At 35.0% G+C, this 16,702-nt stretch overlaps 1 protein-coding gene across 1 annotated transcript in view; it reads left to right on the top strand.

Annotated features, from left to right (window-relative positions):
* The first annotated feature begins 7 nt into the window (after window positions 1-7).
* Window positions 8-16,702, top strand: part of CLIC4 (chloride intracellular channel 4) — a 58,674-nt gene continuing 41,979 nt past the window's right edge. The window contains exon 1 of the mRNA XM_015598998.2: window positions 8-98. The gene's annotated coding sequence lies outside the window, so the exon portion shown is untranslated. The remainder of the gene's footprint in view (window positions 99-16,702) is intronic.

The following is a 16,702-nucleotide window of genomic DNA, read 5'->3' as shown; positions in this document are numbered from 1 at the left end:
CCCCCCCCCCACCCTGGCGACCGGCCCCAGATCCTCCATCCCACCTCTCAGCCCTCCAAGTCCACTCCCAGCCGGGGATCCGGAGCCTCCAGTCAGTGGTGAGGTGATGAACTGAACTTCTTTGAAAGGTTTCTGAAAGAACGTTTCTCTCTTCGCTGGTATGAAACTGTAACTTTAATTTTTAATGCAGTTTTAATTTTTTTTTTTTTTTAAAGAGCAGACATTCCTGGGCTCCCGGAAAAGCCCGAGATTCCCAACTTGGGTTTTCCTGTCTTAGGTATTTTACCACCATCTGGTTTTCTTGTTTCTCAAGTGCAGAATGTTTTGTATGATGCAACATTTTGGCTGCTCCCCTCGGTGTTGCTGCTTCGGGAAAGATTGTGTGTGCCCTTTTGTTAAAAAAAAAACAAAAAAAACCGGCTGGCGAGGGAAAGAATTCATAACTTGCTTGTGCCTTAAAGGATTGATTTCTCCTCTAGTCTCTTCAGTTTTTATATCTTGGAACTACCTTATTTGCTTACAAAGAGTACCTCTGTCCCTTTTTTTGTAATAATTTTCATTTTAGCAAAGGAGAGTAGAAGTTACTAACATCTGGATCCAGCTGCCTCCCTCAAAACTTCTTTGAAATTCTCGAGATTCTCTTAGTTACTTTTAAGCAGGCTCATTCAAAGCTAGGCTCTGAATTGAAAAGTTAACAGAAATCCAGAACAATTTTGTTCTGTTTTTCCTGAGTTTTTATTTTAAAGAAGGGAAGACATTGAAGGGTGTTTTTCAGACATGGAGAGGACTGATCTGTGAGTGATCAAAACTGTGCTTGTTTTAGGATTTTCTTTCAGTTATCTGTTTTAGAAACATTTTGGTCTGGGGAACTGAAGCAAGAGACTGGTGTAGAACCTCCAGAATATCTTCAAAGAGTCTGTTACTTTGGATGGCAGATATAGTACTCTGAGGTGCAGGGAATATAGGAAGGAACTGAAATGAAAGGAAGAGGAGTGGAAGGCAGCATGGAGAAGGGTGAAGGGTGGGTCAGAGATTAGTATTCAAAATGTTTTACTGAGCTAGGAATAAAAAGGAATTTCCATAAACTCAGAAACAGTATATCTACTAAAAATCTAAAAAAAAAAATAATACTTAATTGGTGAAACTTCAGAAGGAGCATTAAATTAAAAATCTGATAAGGATACTGTCAGCAATGGTTTCTTTTTAGTATTGTACTGGCGGTCCTAGCCAATACAATAAGACAAGAAAAAACAAAGTGTATGAATTAGGAAGAGATCAATGCTTAATGCCCTGTTTACTATATTAACCCTTAAATTAGGAAGGGCGTGGCTCATTGTTTCCCAAATTTGAGTCACTTGCATACCCCCTTCCCAGTTTTTCGTATTTGTGTTAGATGGGTATTACTAATTACTCAATACAACCTTCTTTTTAAAAAACATAGCTTTACCTTAAGCAATAATATTTGTGAAACTATGGATTAGGTGTGATGATTATATTTCTTATAAATATATGATAGAAAAATGTTTGTGAACCAGCTAAAAGCATCCTATTTACCACTTGTTGTAAGCCTTTCTCATGGGCCTTGGTGGCAAAGAACCAGAGTTCGGGTCACAGTTCTTTTCTCACTGGTTGGATTATACTCTGGGTGAGTTGTTTTTTCTCTCTGAGACTTATTTTTCAGTTTGTGAAGAGGTGAAATGTTTTCTGCTGCTATATATAGGCAAAAATTTGTACCGATATAAACCAGAGTAATTGTTTCAAAGGGCAAAAAAAGTGCCAGATAAATTGTGGTAAAGAGTATTTTTCATTTCTTCTGAAAACCTATGTGTGGGAAATGCAAATGGGAGGGAAATACCCTTATAAATTTAGTTATTTTGAAAGCAGTGAGGGGACAGAGGCCTGGGTTCTCCGGTGAGATGTGTTAAACAGTGTTACTTTGCTAAAAGATATCTGTTTGTAGTAGAAAACTGTTATCTACACTTCAAGCACAGGAGTAAAAAGATATTGAGCCTATCTGTTTAAGTATCTTTAAATTTAAGAGAAATCTGCTAGGGCCTTCCCAACTAGTGCGACTGGACTCAAAGCTATATCTCTTTCTTTGTGAATATTGTTTTTGGAGTTATTTGCCTATGAGCCCAGTGACTCCCCATCACCTGTATAACAGCATTTGTCTATTTTCGTCTGTTTACCCCAACGCTGAGAGGATAGGACACATTCCCAAATAGTAAAAGAAGCTTATAAAGACAGTCATCCACAACAGTTGGGGATGCCCAATTTCCCATTCTGAGGGACCTGGTAGGTGTATATATTTTGGTAACACCAGCCCCAGTGGGGAACAACCAACCAATAGGGTGAAGTTTAAACCCTTTAGCAAGGGCATAACGTCTTACCTGACCGCTGCCTGGATTTGTAATCCAATTTGTCCACTTAACTAATTGTTGTGTTCCAAGACACATTACTTAAACCTCTCTGTGCCTCATCTGCACAGTTGGAATATTAATAGCCAACCTCATGGGATTAAATTAGTTAATATATGTGGCATATAATAAGCTTAGAAAAGTGTCTAGTACACAGTATATAAATAAATGCTAATTGTGTGTTATCTTATATTTACATATTTATGCAGTTCCCCCTACTAGATAGACAGTAAGTTCCTTGAGGGTAAAGTCTGTATATTGTTCTGAGTGCCTGGAGTATAAGGGAGTACAAATAGTTGAAATGAGATTGTTTCCTTCTTTCTGACCATTTGCTATCAATGTGTGTCTGCCATGCTTTGGAATCGGGAACTACTATACTTAGATCCTGATGGTCTGAGTCTCAGACCTTGGTCCTTCTTTGCCTGGACTCCAGTCTCCAAAACTCCATGTGATTTTATCTACTCATCATGTTTCCCACCTCCATTATTTATTACTTCTAGTATTTTCATGTATTTACCATAATTAACACCAGTATTTCTTCTTGGTTATGTTCAGAATTTGGAAACCAAGATTTCTGTATTGGGTAAAAGTAAATATTAACTGTTGAACCGCAAAACAAGAGAAGTTGAAAGGAGACTGGATTTTTGAATTTTCCTTTTGCTTGTATAAACCCAACTCCTATGGACACTGCTGCCTTCCCCACCCCCCACTAGTAGCTTTGGTATGATGTGATGATATTCCTGATCTTTGTTTAGGAAGAGTCTCTCTGCAGATTTCACTTTTATTAGCCGGAATTTAAACTTGTTGGTGTGCCATTTTGAATTGGGGCAATCACTGTGGATAACAGTCACTAAGCTGGTAGGATTGGGTTCGTGGGTAAAAATAATAATCTTGTGCAAAGTGACTTAACATATAAGAATAGCTATTTCTTTTGAGTGATTTGGCAGGATTTTTAATGTGCTTGGACCCTGGAGCCAGACTACTTCGTTTGGATCTGGCTTCCTGTGGTGTGTCAGGCAAGTTCATAAATTCTCAGTATCTTAGTTTTCTGACTCTAATATCAGGACAATAATAATAATTTTATAGAGTTACTGAGGGGATTAACTGGTAATCTATATGTATTAATCAGGGTATTCTAAGCTGCTGTTATAATCCACCCCAAACAATGGTTTCTATAAGATTGAAGTTTATTTTCTTTCTCACCTAGCAGTTCAGTTGAGGTGTCCTAGATGTTGGTGTGGCTTTCCTTCTTAGAGTTATATAGGGATTAGGGCTCTTTCCAGCTTGTTTTTTCACCAATCCCCAGAGTATTACCCTCTGAGTAGTCAAAGCTGGTGGCAGAGAAGTCCTGGTTGCAGCCAGTGGGAGGTGGAGAGTATAGAGGAGGCACATCTCTCTAAAGGGCCCCAACCAAGTTCTACCTGTCACTTCCTTTCCTATTCCACTAGAGAGAACTTAATCACATGGTTTCATCTAACTGCAAGGAATGCTGGGAAATGTGATCTAGCTACATACCACCCTATGTAAAGCATTAGAGATAGTGCTTGGTACACAGTAAACACGTATTTTTTGTTGTCGATGATAGTATATTCTTAAATATGGTCTTCAATAGTAAGATTCAGGGGATTCTCTAAATCCTTGAAGTTACATAAAATATTCTGTATGAGTCTTTTATTTCTCTGCAGATTCCTATATAGCCCAAAGGTTAAGAACTATTATTCTAAGAATATAAATGGTAGCATTCTGATTGTCAAGCATAATTCATATAAACAAGGTATAGAAGAAAGGTTTGGGCTAGATGATCACTTGTATATGATTATCTGTGACTTAAAGCATTTACTGGCATAAACTAAGTGCCTAATACTGAGTTAAGCACTATGGAAGATATCAGAAATTATTAAACATTTCCTATCTTTAGGTTTATAAATTTTATTGGAAAGAAAACAATACAAGACGGTACATGCTTAAGGAGTCAAGTAAGGTTCACATTAAGTTGGGCTTCGAGATATGGGGAAAAATGGAAGTAGGTTTGAACTTGACCTTGAAAAAGTGGGAGAAATAGGTGGATCAGGAATAGCCAAGAATGGGAATGTTAGTTGTGATAATCATTTGTAAATTCCTTATGCAAGAAACAATACGTAGATTGATTTTGAACGTGGAAGGAACCAGGAATGATTCAAATCCATAGGGCCAAGGAGACAAGTTATTTAAAAGTTGAGGATGAGACTTTTAAAACCTAACCTAGGTTTTTGCTAATACATACAATATTCCTAGCCTTGTTTATTCTGACAGCACTTCTCTATTTTTTTTGACTGCTGTCTATTCAACAACTTCCAAGTGGCATTTGCGAAGGTGCAAATGGATCATACAGATGGGTAAACTCTCAGCTGTTTTTCCAGCATAAAGTGGGAGTTCTTTATGTTTTGTGTCAAGGGCAGGCTTTAACCTCCTTTTTTTACACACACACACACACACACACACACACACACACACACACACAAAATGAAATACATTTTCTATAGGAAATGATGCTGAGAACTTTGTTCTGATAATTGAACAAAAAACTAACTCAGCATAAGTACAGTGTTAACTTGGGTGTAATTGCTTTGCCATTTATTTTGAGGTTTCCAGAGGGGGAAATTCAGGAGATAGAAATGAAGGCGAAAACATAAGGTTAGTGGGAACTCTTTTCCTCTGTTTTGTCTGAGCTGTTCCTGAAGATCTAACGATGCTACTCTTGGCAAAGGCCAATGTGATAATTTTGGTTAAATGTAAAAATCTAAGAGAAAGGAACCCAAAATGAGGAAGAAACAGACTTCTGAGCCAAGGGGACTGAACACATGAGAAGCCTAACACAGTATGAATAATAATAGAGGCAATGAGGAGGACCTGGCTGTCACTAAGTCACATTTGGTTTTGAAGGATGCTTACAGAGATGCCTAGAAGCCAGTTAAAGGGTGATGAGCCAGACTTTCCCACTTCCTGTTTCTCAGTGTTCTGGTGTCTCCTGAATGGGGAATTAGTGAGTCCATCCATAAAAGGGAAATGTGTTAGACTGGATGGGAAGTGTGATTAAGACGTGAATTAATATTTCAGTCAAGTAAGGGAGTAAGTTAAGATGGGTTTGCCCATTTTAGAGGCTGTAGTACAGAATGGAAAGGGAGTTTCTGATAAAAATAACATTTAAGTCATGATTACAAACCATCATAAGTATGATTTAACAGAAATCTAAATTTAATTCAGGGCATCAGTTTGTGAATTCTCTTGGAACTTTTAATCCTGTTGTCTTTTTGAGACTTGGCTTTTATCCCTCAGTGCTCAATACCAAGTATTGCTACAAGGAATATCAATTAGCCTTATTTGGTTTCTGTTATTTTCCTTTATTTAAAATATAAAACCAAGAGACTGTATTAGTCTAAATTTATTAAAATAACAACTTAATGTAGATAAATAAGATTATTTGATAGTTATGCCAAAGATGGGCTAGGAGCATCTTAAATATTACCGTTGAAGAAGTAACAATATTAGAACCAGGGTCAGGTTCATCATGCATATGTTTTGTTTCATAGATATCTACCACCCCCCCCAGCTTTTCTTGAAGCTGAATACAATGTGATTGTAAACAAGGAGAAAAACAGGTTTTCTTCCCCTTTTTTTGTAATAAAATTGTTACTTCCAACTTTACATGTGAAATAATTCATTCTTATGAAAAGGATTTAGTTTTCATTCTTATACAGTTGTGAAAATGTCAATCATCTGTAACTGAAGTATTGAAATTTACCACCATGCAGCATAGCTATTTATTGGTATGCATGAGAGAAGAAAAAAAGAGAATCTGAACAAATATTGGAGAAAACAACATCAAACAATTAGATGAAAGATGCAGTAATTAAGAACTTTTAAGGATATGTAAGTTCTATGCATGTTTTCTTCCTTTAGCAACCAGTTACTTTATTTTGGATGTAGAAACCAGGTGGTAGATTATTGAGGCGAAGTTCATTAAAAACTAAAGACAACCAAATTAGCTTGTTGTGCTACTTAGGAAAGTGGAAGAGTGGTAGCCAGGAGACTGGACTACATAGACTAATCAAGAGAAAAAGAAGGTGGTCAGACGTAAATGAAATTTTGGCCTTGAATATACCCAACACTGAACTGAAAATTTTTCAAAGACATAAACTTATGAAGAGTGTGAAGTTTTATATTACTTGATGTTCTAGGTTATAGCATATTTTAGGTTACACGGGAATCTAAAATTTTGGTTTAAAAATGTTTAGGGCTTATTGATTCTTAATTAAATCATGTCAAAAAGTATTGTTAGTCGTCAATATCTTAGACGTTATTTTTTACGTTTGTAATTGTCAGCAGGACCGTTGATTGCAAATATACTTAAAAAAAGCTTACCATAAGTAATAGCTAACCTCCAAATTTGAAAGGTAAGTTCTTTTCTGCTTCCTAGTATAGTCATTTGTATGTATTATGCTCTTTTAAAAATGTTTTATTTATAAAAAACCACATGTTTATTGTAGACAACTTAGAAAATAGAAAAACACAAATAAAAATCACTTATCCTTCCTTCTAGAAATGTGACTGATGTTACTATTTTGTTATATGTCCTCATCTTTTTTAAAATAAACTTGTGAATTATTGATGAGAATTTATGTGTAATATTTTAATGTTCCATATGACAGCGGAAGGAATACTTGGATAAATGAAAAACGAAGTCCAATCTAATATGAAACATGTATTAAGTGAGTTGGTTTTAAGAAAAAATATTTAAGTTTCATCAAAGAAATTCAGATTGTATCTGGATTTATCTTTTTAAACGGCACCAAAAGAACATTTACCCTGTTTGATCTTTGCTGGAGGAAAGCAATCTTTTATGTTGTGAAATCTGCCAACACTTAAAATTGCTCATAGTATATTTAAATGGTTTGACGTTACGCCCTCCCTTTGTGCTCTTTAGCAGAAATCTGTTCAAAAAATTTTAATTTTTTTAGTGTTAATTTTCTCCTTGAATAATCTATGTAGTAGGTCAGATATGCCCATTTTATAGTTGGAGGATATAAGATACGATCTTTGCCTTGAATAATATAGGGATCATGATAGAAACAAACAATTGAATACTTTCTATACACTGAGTGCTGGAAGGAGAAAGGAATGAGAACAGGTCCCTGTCTTCAGGGACCTCACCATAGCCTAGTGGACAGTCAGGAGAGTAGATAAGCCATGGTATATGATAGCTTTTTCTATAGAATACAGTGACTTTTTGTTCCATATGCTTTTTAAAAATCTAATTGTAGTAAGACCTTAAGAATCTATTTATGTGGCAACCTAAATGAGATTTTTGACTTAGAAATGAGGGAAATGTTTATGTATGCTAACAGATGAAGGGTAGTTTGTTTACTGAATCTACTAAGTGTGGTATAGTAGCAATTGTTTAAAGAAACTTTCATCTTTTTACTCAATAATTGTGTTATATGCTATCATTTTAATCTATCTAAAGTAAAACTGTTACTTGTCTCAAATCTTAAATGGATCCTACTTTCTCTGGTTGTTTATTAGTTACAAACTCCTTGATCTGGAATTCAGAGTCTTTCAGATCATCTCAATTTGTGTTTCTAGTCTTATTTCCCACTTTAGCAGCAGATTTACCTCATATTCTAGCTAGATTGGTCCTGAACATGCCCTGTACTTCTCTGCCTTCATGGAAGATTTTTGCTGGTGTTTCTTCATCTGAAATATTTTTGGCTTCTTCAACCTTTCCCTCCGCTTCCAATTCCTGTCTGCCAGAATAATATTCTTCTTTCATGCAGTCATTTAACAAATATTGAGGCACAGATCTGGTGGCTTGGATACATCAATCGTCACTGTGGCATTTATATTTAGTTGGTGGAGGCTAACAATAAATATATGTCTACTAAGTGATAAATGCTATGAAGAAAAATAAAGTAAGATAAGGAGTATAGAGAATGATAGGGGGCGTTATTTTCTCTTTAACAGGACATTCTGGTAGCCTTTCAGAGAATAACATCTATATAGGAAGGCAAGGGCAGAAGCAGGGAGACTAGGAGGTCATTTAGTAATTTAGGTAAGAGATGATTGTGACTTGGGACTAAGGTGAAAAGTAGCCTGTTTCTGGATCTATTTCTAAGGTGGAGATAAAAGGATTTCCTGATGGATTGGATGTAAAATGTGAGAGAGAGGAATCAAAGATGATTCTGAGATTTTTGTTCTGAACAGCTAGAATGATGGAATTACCATTGAGATGGAAAGGCTGGGAAGAGCTAGTTTTGATGGAGAGGAGATCAGAAGTTTAGTTTTTGACATGTTAAATTTGAATGTGTTAAGACCTCATGGAACCTATTTATTTAGTGGGAGAAGCTATATTACAGGAATACACAAAGATAGTATATACTTACATTAAGGACAAGAACAGGATGTCTTGAGAAAGAATGACAGGAAACTCAATTTAGATGGAAACTCAGTGGGGGCTTCTCTGAGAAAAGGCATGTAGGATGAATAGTAATTAGGAGAATGAGGGGGTAGAACATTCCAGGCTGGAGGACTCAGCATAGGTAAAAGCTGGACATAAATTCAACAAGTTGAGAGTGTGCCTGAAATAGAACAAAAACAAGGTGTAGAGTAAGGAATAGATGGGCCACATCATGGAGGTCTTTGTACATCATGTGAATTTTGCCTTTAGTAAAAAGAGTAGTTCTCAAAGGGTATAAATAAGCAAGAGAATGTTATGGTTCTATTTGAATTTTTAAGATGAATAGTCTGGCCACTCTGGAAAATGAATTGAAGAGAGGCAAGAGTGGAAGCAAGGAAAACCCATTGGAGGCCATTGAAGTCAGGAAAGATGATGGTGGCTTGGATTAGAGCGATGATAGAAGAGAATGGATTTGAGATAAATTTTTGAGGTGGAGTCAGGAAGATAGTGAAGAAGGAGTTGTGTAAGAGAAGTGTGAGAATGACTTGGGTTTCTAATTAGAAGCACTGGTTGATAAAGATGCCTTTTATTGATATGGAGGGGGAGCAGACAGTATTCAATTTTTGACTTGAGTTTGAGATGACTGAGATGTCAAGTGTGTGTGTGTGTGTGTGTGTGTGTGTGTGTGTGTGTGTGTGTATGATATTTATGTGTTTCTTAAACGTGTGAGATCATTCTGTGGGTGAGTGAAGAGTAGGGAAAATGCCCAGGACCAAATTCTGAGGAAATACTCAGGGGTTTAAGAAACTAGAAAAAAGGAACAGGGAAGAATTGCAACAGAGCAGTAGTGGGAAGAGGAAAACTACGAGAATGACGTACCGAAAGATCTAGAAGAGGATTTTAAGAAGGAGTGGCCAGTTGTGTCAGGTAAGGTGAGCATTTGATTTATCAGCCTGGAAGTCATCGATAACCTTACTAGTAACAGCTTTGGGGATGTGGTGCTGGGGAAGCCATAACAGAGTGGGTGGAATAGTGAATAGGAAAGTAAGAGTAGATTCAACATGTAAAGCCAACTCTGAGAGGAAACTTGGCCTGTTAGGAGAGACGAGTTGGTAGCTGAAGGGGATATATGTCAAGGAAAGGCATTTTTTTTTTTTAAGTGAGCTATAAGAGCTATAATGTTGGAAGGAACAGTATACACCGTCATGTTAGAGGGGAAAATGTTTCCCACGAGTCGTCATAATTCACTGATTGGAGGCCTTTTTCACTGCTAGGAAAATCTGATTTGTGTGTATTTAGAATTGATGCTTATTCCCACTGACTTATTTTTTTGTTGCATTTCCCAAATGCAGGAGATAGAAGAAATATATAGAAGAGTATTTTATACTTAACTGAAATAATGTAAACATTTACAGGGTGCTTGCTATGTGCCAGGCACTGTGTTAACTGCATTACTTGTATTAATTTATTTGATTATTTTATAAACTGTTTGCTGAAAGAGGATACAGAAGCCTTTTTTTTTTTCTTGCACAGTGTGGATTCCAGAGGAAGCTGGTGTGAAAAGAAGTAAAATATGATATGACTGGGGAAAATCAATTAAATTCACAGAGATATTCATACAAGAAGCCAGAGAATAGGCTGAAAGTGTGATGCAGATCACTGGGTTCAGTTCATGTTTGCTGTTTTGATTTAGTGCCTCAAAATGACTCTTATTTTAGATTGAAGTGAACAGATTTATTTATTTTTTCCTTTTGAAATGAAAATGATTGAAGGAAGAGTCCACGACTGTGTTCTGGTCTGGAGTATGTGTCTCAGCCACTGAGATGGTGGGTGGCATTCATCGTCCAGCAGGGACCCCTGTGCTAGATTATAGTGTTGCCTTGGTATTGTTTGTAAAGGTACTTTCTGTACCTTTTTGAGATCTGAGATTCCAAAGTCAGAACCAGGGGATGATTGTTGACTTGAAGTGTCATTTGTATTCTCTGTGTAGCACTAAATAGTCTATTTCCGAGTCAAAAATGGTTAGAATTAATATTTCAAGTAGGCAATTGAGCTTTCGTTTGAAAGAGTGGATCTTAGTGTTACATTGTTGTCATAGTTTAGTGGTTTAGAGCATGGTCTGTGGAGTCAGTGTTTCAGTCGTGGTTCGACCTTTCACTAGTTGCCTTAGTGTCTTCACTGGGGTAATAGTATCTGCCTTGGGCTTTTGTAAAGATTAAAGAAGTTAATGTAAGAAAAACACTTAGTGTCTGACACATAGTAAGCATTTTCTTCTAATTCCATGTTGAAATGCCGAGTTAGACCGTATTGGCCCATAGTTAGTTATATATTCAATATATGTGGTTTCAATCTCCAAGATACTACTAAGAGAAGCATCTGCCAGGCTGCCACTACAAATAGGTGGCGGAACTTTCCGTTCTTTACCAGAAGAGCAGGCTTAGTGCAAAAACAGTTTAAGATTAGACTTGAATTTATTCCCGAATTAACTTCAGTGAACCATGATCCAGTCGACACTTACTAGGTAATAGATAACTAAAGGACAGTCAGTTTGGACTCTGGCATCTTAGACCATCTGCCTCAGCAGCTCTTTCTGGACTTGTAGCTAAAGCTGAGAGTCCATTATTAGTAAGAATGTTTCTTTTTTCTTTGTCTTCTTTTTTGTGAGAGCACAAAAGAAGTATAGAATAATCTATGGCATATAGGATCTAGTGGTTCTACAGAAGTTCTTTTGAATTATGAATTTTTCCATATATATATTTCGTTAGCTCCCTCTGTTAACTGCATTTCAGTATTCCTTGCTTTTTATGATCTTCACTTATAAAGTTGAACTGGTCACATATCAACTGGCATTTATCTAATGCTTTCTTTAGGGGATATGCAGAGGAAATGCAGGAGAGATTAGGTTCTTTCTATTTAATTTGTAGCAAAAGAAATTGAATTAGTGTATATATACAGGTTTTATGCTTACTTAATTTAAGGGATAAGGGTAGAAAGAGTTCAAGTTTCCTAATTCCTAATTTATTTCTAGACCCTAAGATTATTGTAATTTTTAATTTTTTTTTTAACCTTATCTCACAATGGGATGATGTAGAAATTGAGCATGGCTATAATTGTTAGATGATCATAAATGACTTTAAAATTCTTCCTTTTATAATAATGTTATAAGCTTCTTGAAACTACTTTATTAATTCCTATATAAGATAGAGTAAACCGATACATAAAAATGAACAGTAGGTGTTTGTTTTTCTGTTAATGTCAGAATAATAGCCATAAATTAAATAGATAGTATTGAGTGTTCACTATGGTCCAGGCACAGTATGCCAAGCCCTTTACATATTTTAGCTAATTTAATCCTCATATAAACTCTGAAATAGGTGCTATCAATACTGTTTTACACATGAGGCCTAGAGAGGTCATTGTTTGCGTGTGGTTGCAGAGCTAGTAAGTATTGATACTGGGATTTGTACCAAGGTCTTTGTGATCCGGAGCCTAACTCTTAACTACTCAACTTTTTTATTTATGTTCTTTTTCTCTGTTTGAAACTTGAATTTTTTACCTACCAGAGTTTCGTTTTCACTATTTGCTGTTTTCAGTCACTCTGAAAAATAAAAAATAAAAAAATTATGAGAATATTTAAGGATATTTCTAAAACACAACCAGTGAGCCTAGCTGGTTTGTTAAATGAGTTTGGTTGCTTTCAGTTCTCTCAGTTAAATTTGAAAGGAAACTGTAAAATTTCCATTACCTCACCTCTGTGCATTTTTGGGGCTTGGTTAATTAGTATTTTGTAAAAGACTTTAAAGGAGTTATTTATAAACTTGTAAAAGAACTTAACTTGAACATCACATATTTGATTTCAGGATTATTTACCAATTTAGAAGTGTCAAACCAATCCCAGTTTAACAAAAAGAACATACTAAATTGTTAATATTTTTCAGTGTATGTGTGTTTTTCTTAACCTCTCCCTTCAGAGGAGTCTACACTAATCTTTGCATTGTTGATAGAAAAAAAGCAAGGAAGTTTCTTTTTGTGGAGAGAGGAAATGGCTGTTAGTTCGGGACTTTATCCATATTAGGCATAAACTAAATATAGACGTGTAATCCAGGACTGAAGTCACATCTATAAAGTTTCTTAAGCAGAGCTAATGAGATCAGCCAGTGCTTTGGGATCTGGGTTTTGTTTTTCTTTTTCTATTTTTTTCCTTAACTTTTGTCTCACTTAAACGATTACCGAACTATTTATTTCTATGGTCTGCCTTCCTTTGTCCCTCAAAAAAACACAAACCATTTACAAGGAATATTTCTTTAAAATAAACACACAAATAAAAAAAATTCTGCTTTGTGTAGAAAGAGTAGTTGCTTATGTCTCTTTGAGGGAGGTTATAAATATGTTAGTTTCTTTAGTTTCTTGACCCTGTTATCATTTTCCTGTCAATTTTTTTTTTTAAGTTGGTTTTATTCCTAAGTCTTTTTAATACATATTTTTACTGTGAGGCTGGATTTTTGCTGTCTTATGTAAGAAACATGATTTACTTATTATTTTCTTGGTCTATTTAGTTTTTAACCAATAAGTTAGATCTCATTGTGGCCAGGATTCTTCTGATGGTTGGTTTATAGATATTGGAGAAGAGAATGAAGGAATAAATCTCCTGTTTATGGCCAGAGCACATCTTGTTCTTTAATAGGGACTTTTAAGAGCTAACATATTTCAGAGCTTTTTAACATATTTCAGAGCTTTTTAGTTCATGAAATCAAATGCCCTCCTAAATTAATGTTAAATGTCTTCTGAATCCTTCTTTGACCCGTTGCTCCCTTAGCAGAGCTAATCCTTCCTATTGTCTGGAGTTCGTGCATTTGCATGTTCTGCCACTCATCTGAATAATTTTTCATCATACCGTTGTCCCAGGCTCAAATGTGAATTCTAGGAAATCAGAGAGCAAGGACTATTTTCTTTATCTTTCATATCTTCCACCTAACATAGATCTTGTATAGGAGAGAGCTCATTATTAATTCAATAAATATCTCTTAATGTTTGTCTTTGGGCAAATTGGTATGTGTAGTCTGAAGCATGCAAAGAGTATTTTCTGTATTCTATATTACCTCATAGTAAAACACCAGAGATAAAAATAGTATTCAGTTATTGAACATGAGACTTGTAATTTGGGTTTTTTGACTAGCTGCTCATTAGATAAATAGCCATTGGCCTAAATTTAATAACAGATTGGGTTAGAAGTCTAGAGTCTTCAAATGATATAAGTGGAAGACCAGATTCAAATTGTTCTCATCTGTAAAGTGGGTGTGTTTCTTAGAAATGATGTCCTTTCTAGTCAGGATTAATTTTATGTACTAAAGTAGCCTTAGTCTCTGTTGTTTAGGCCCAGATGGAAAGTCGAGACCTGAGATTTCAAAGTCAGATCCAGATAATTCAGTTCTCATAATTAGAAGCAGTTTATTAGAAAACAAAAATGGAGCCAATAAAAAAAACTCAGTGATAATGGGGGCAGTTTGCCAGAGAAATAAACTATTTTGAGTGAATTCTCTTACTAGAAAGAATATAGTATAGTTTTCAAATGAACTACCTGAAAGGCAAAGGGAAGATGATGTTTTGTCTAAAGTAAAATAGATACAAAACTATTCTAAGATAGAATTTGCCTTTATCATATTTAAGACACCTGTGCATTGAAATGGTAAGTAAAAATTTCAGTAATAAACAAGCTATCTTGTACTATTTAGATATTTAAAATTTATTTTAGGCCAACCAAGAAGATAGACAAGAATTCTGAATGTTAACTTTCCACAGCTGTAATACGTTGTTGATTATATAATTTTAAAATACACTTATTTTGTAATATATTTTAATGAAAATTTTAAACATGGATAATTCAAAATAAAAAGCCAGAGACTCACTCTTTCATGTTTATTGAGTGTTAATATTTTACATTAAAATATTCTATAGCATTTTTATGACTACAGTTTTTCATTTGCTTTTATCTTTATTAATCCACTATTTATAGTCATTTAGAGATCCAAAATTTAGCTGTTAAACAATACTGTGTTGTATATTGTTATAGACAATTTTCTGTGTATAACCATATTATGTAATTCTGTTTTTAAAGTTCCTCACATATCTCATTTATCCTCTGAAGTCTTTATTTTCCTTTGTTCACCTAAAGTGAACTCTCTTAGAAAAAAGAACTTTCTGGGAAATTTAGATTTTTTATAGAGGGAAAAATTTGATTTTTGATTCTGTTGCTGAACTCTTGGTGAAATTTCTAGATCTGGGAACTTGTTGATAAAGAGGTAGAGCTCTTACCCACTAAAGTTAGGTAGCTGCCTTAGCACAAATGGGGGAAGAGGAGTATTTTTTAAAGACTGAATTGTTTTCTTTCTCTCCCAGGTCTCTTTGAGTCTAGTTTCTAGTACTGCATATATATTTTTAAACTACCCTTAGGGAAAGTGGGCTGCTGGGTTTTGACTTGCATAAAATTTTTGTATTTGGCTATCGCTGATAAAAAAGGGAAGCCTCTGGCAGTTAGTGAATTTATCTTTGGTTAAAAGATGTTAAAAGAATGAGGCTTAGACAGTGAAAACATCTGAGGTAACTTTTTTTTTATGTGACCAAAGGGAGAATTGTAAAGGGCATATTTTTTTTTTTAAGTAAGATACTCATGCCTTAATATAGTAAACACATATTAGTTTTCTATATTCCTGAAGTGAACTCTTTTAAATGTCATACATTTAAATTATACTTAGTTTTATCTGAAAATGTCTTGATTTCACCTAAATTCTTTAAAGATGTTTTTAATGGCTATAATACTTTGTGGTGATTTTTGTTGTTTTTGTTATTTTTATTTCAGTACTTCAAAAATGTTCTCCATGTTTTCTGGCCTCTGGTATTTCTGATGAGAATTCACCTGTCATTCAAATGATTCCTTTATATGCAGTATGTAGTTTTTGTATAGCTGCTTCAATTTTTTTATTTTTCTTTGCTTTTTAGCATTTTAATTATGCTATACCTAGGTGTGACTTTCTTTGTATTACTCCTACTAGATGTTCATGAAACTTCTTGAATCTGTAAATTTGTCTTTATGTGGCCATTATTTCTTGAAAAATTTCTCTGCCTCATTCTCTCTTTCTGAGACTCTAGAAATACAGACCTTTTGATATTTTCCAATTAGTCTTTGAAGTTCTGTTGATTTTTTTTACTTGTTTTTTCTATTCTTTAATTTGAGTAATTACTTGGACTTGTTTTCACATTAATAGACCACTTTCTCTCTCTTCTCTGTTCTACTGTTAAGACCATCTAGTGATTTTTAAAAGTTTCAGATAGTGCATATAGCTTTAGTTCTAGAATTTACATTTTGTTCCTTTCGTGGGCTCTTTCTACTGAGATTTCCTATCTTCTTTTATCATGAGCATATTTTCCTTTATGTCATTGAACACAGTTACAATAACTACCTTAAAAACCCTTGTCTGCAAATTGCAACATCTGGGTCAGTTTAGGGGTGTGTCTCTATATTTTTCTCTAGACAGTGAGTCATGTTTTCCTGTTTCTTCCTATGGAGAATAATTTTTGGATTGTATTTTGGTTATTGCAAATGATAAGTTGTAGAAATTTCGGATTTTGTTATGTTTCTCTGAAGAGTGTTGATTATTTCTTTTCTCTTCTAAAGCAGGTAATTTAGCTGAACTCAGACTGCAAAACTGTCTCTCCTGTGGCAGGTGCCAGCTTACATTTTAGTTCAGTTGTTTTAGCTAGCCTACTTGGAGTCCACCCTGTGCATGTGTGTGTCAAGGGTCAGCCAGAGATTTGGACAGTTTTATGCAGATTTTAGCCACTTCCCCGGCCGCGC

The sequence above is a fragment of the Pteropus alecto genome, unplaced genomic scaffold, assembly GCF_000325575.1.
Source record: "Pteropus alecto unplaced genomic scaffold, ASM32557v1 scaffold39, whole genome shotgun sequence".
NCBI lineage: Eukaryota > Metazoa > Chordata > Mammalia > Chiroptera > Pteropodidae > Pteropus > Pteropus alecto.
This window is presented reverse-complemented; position numbering and strand designations above follow the sequence as displayed.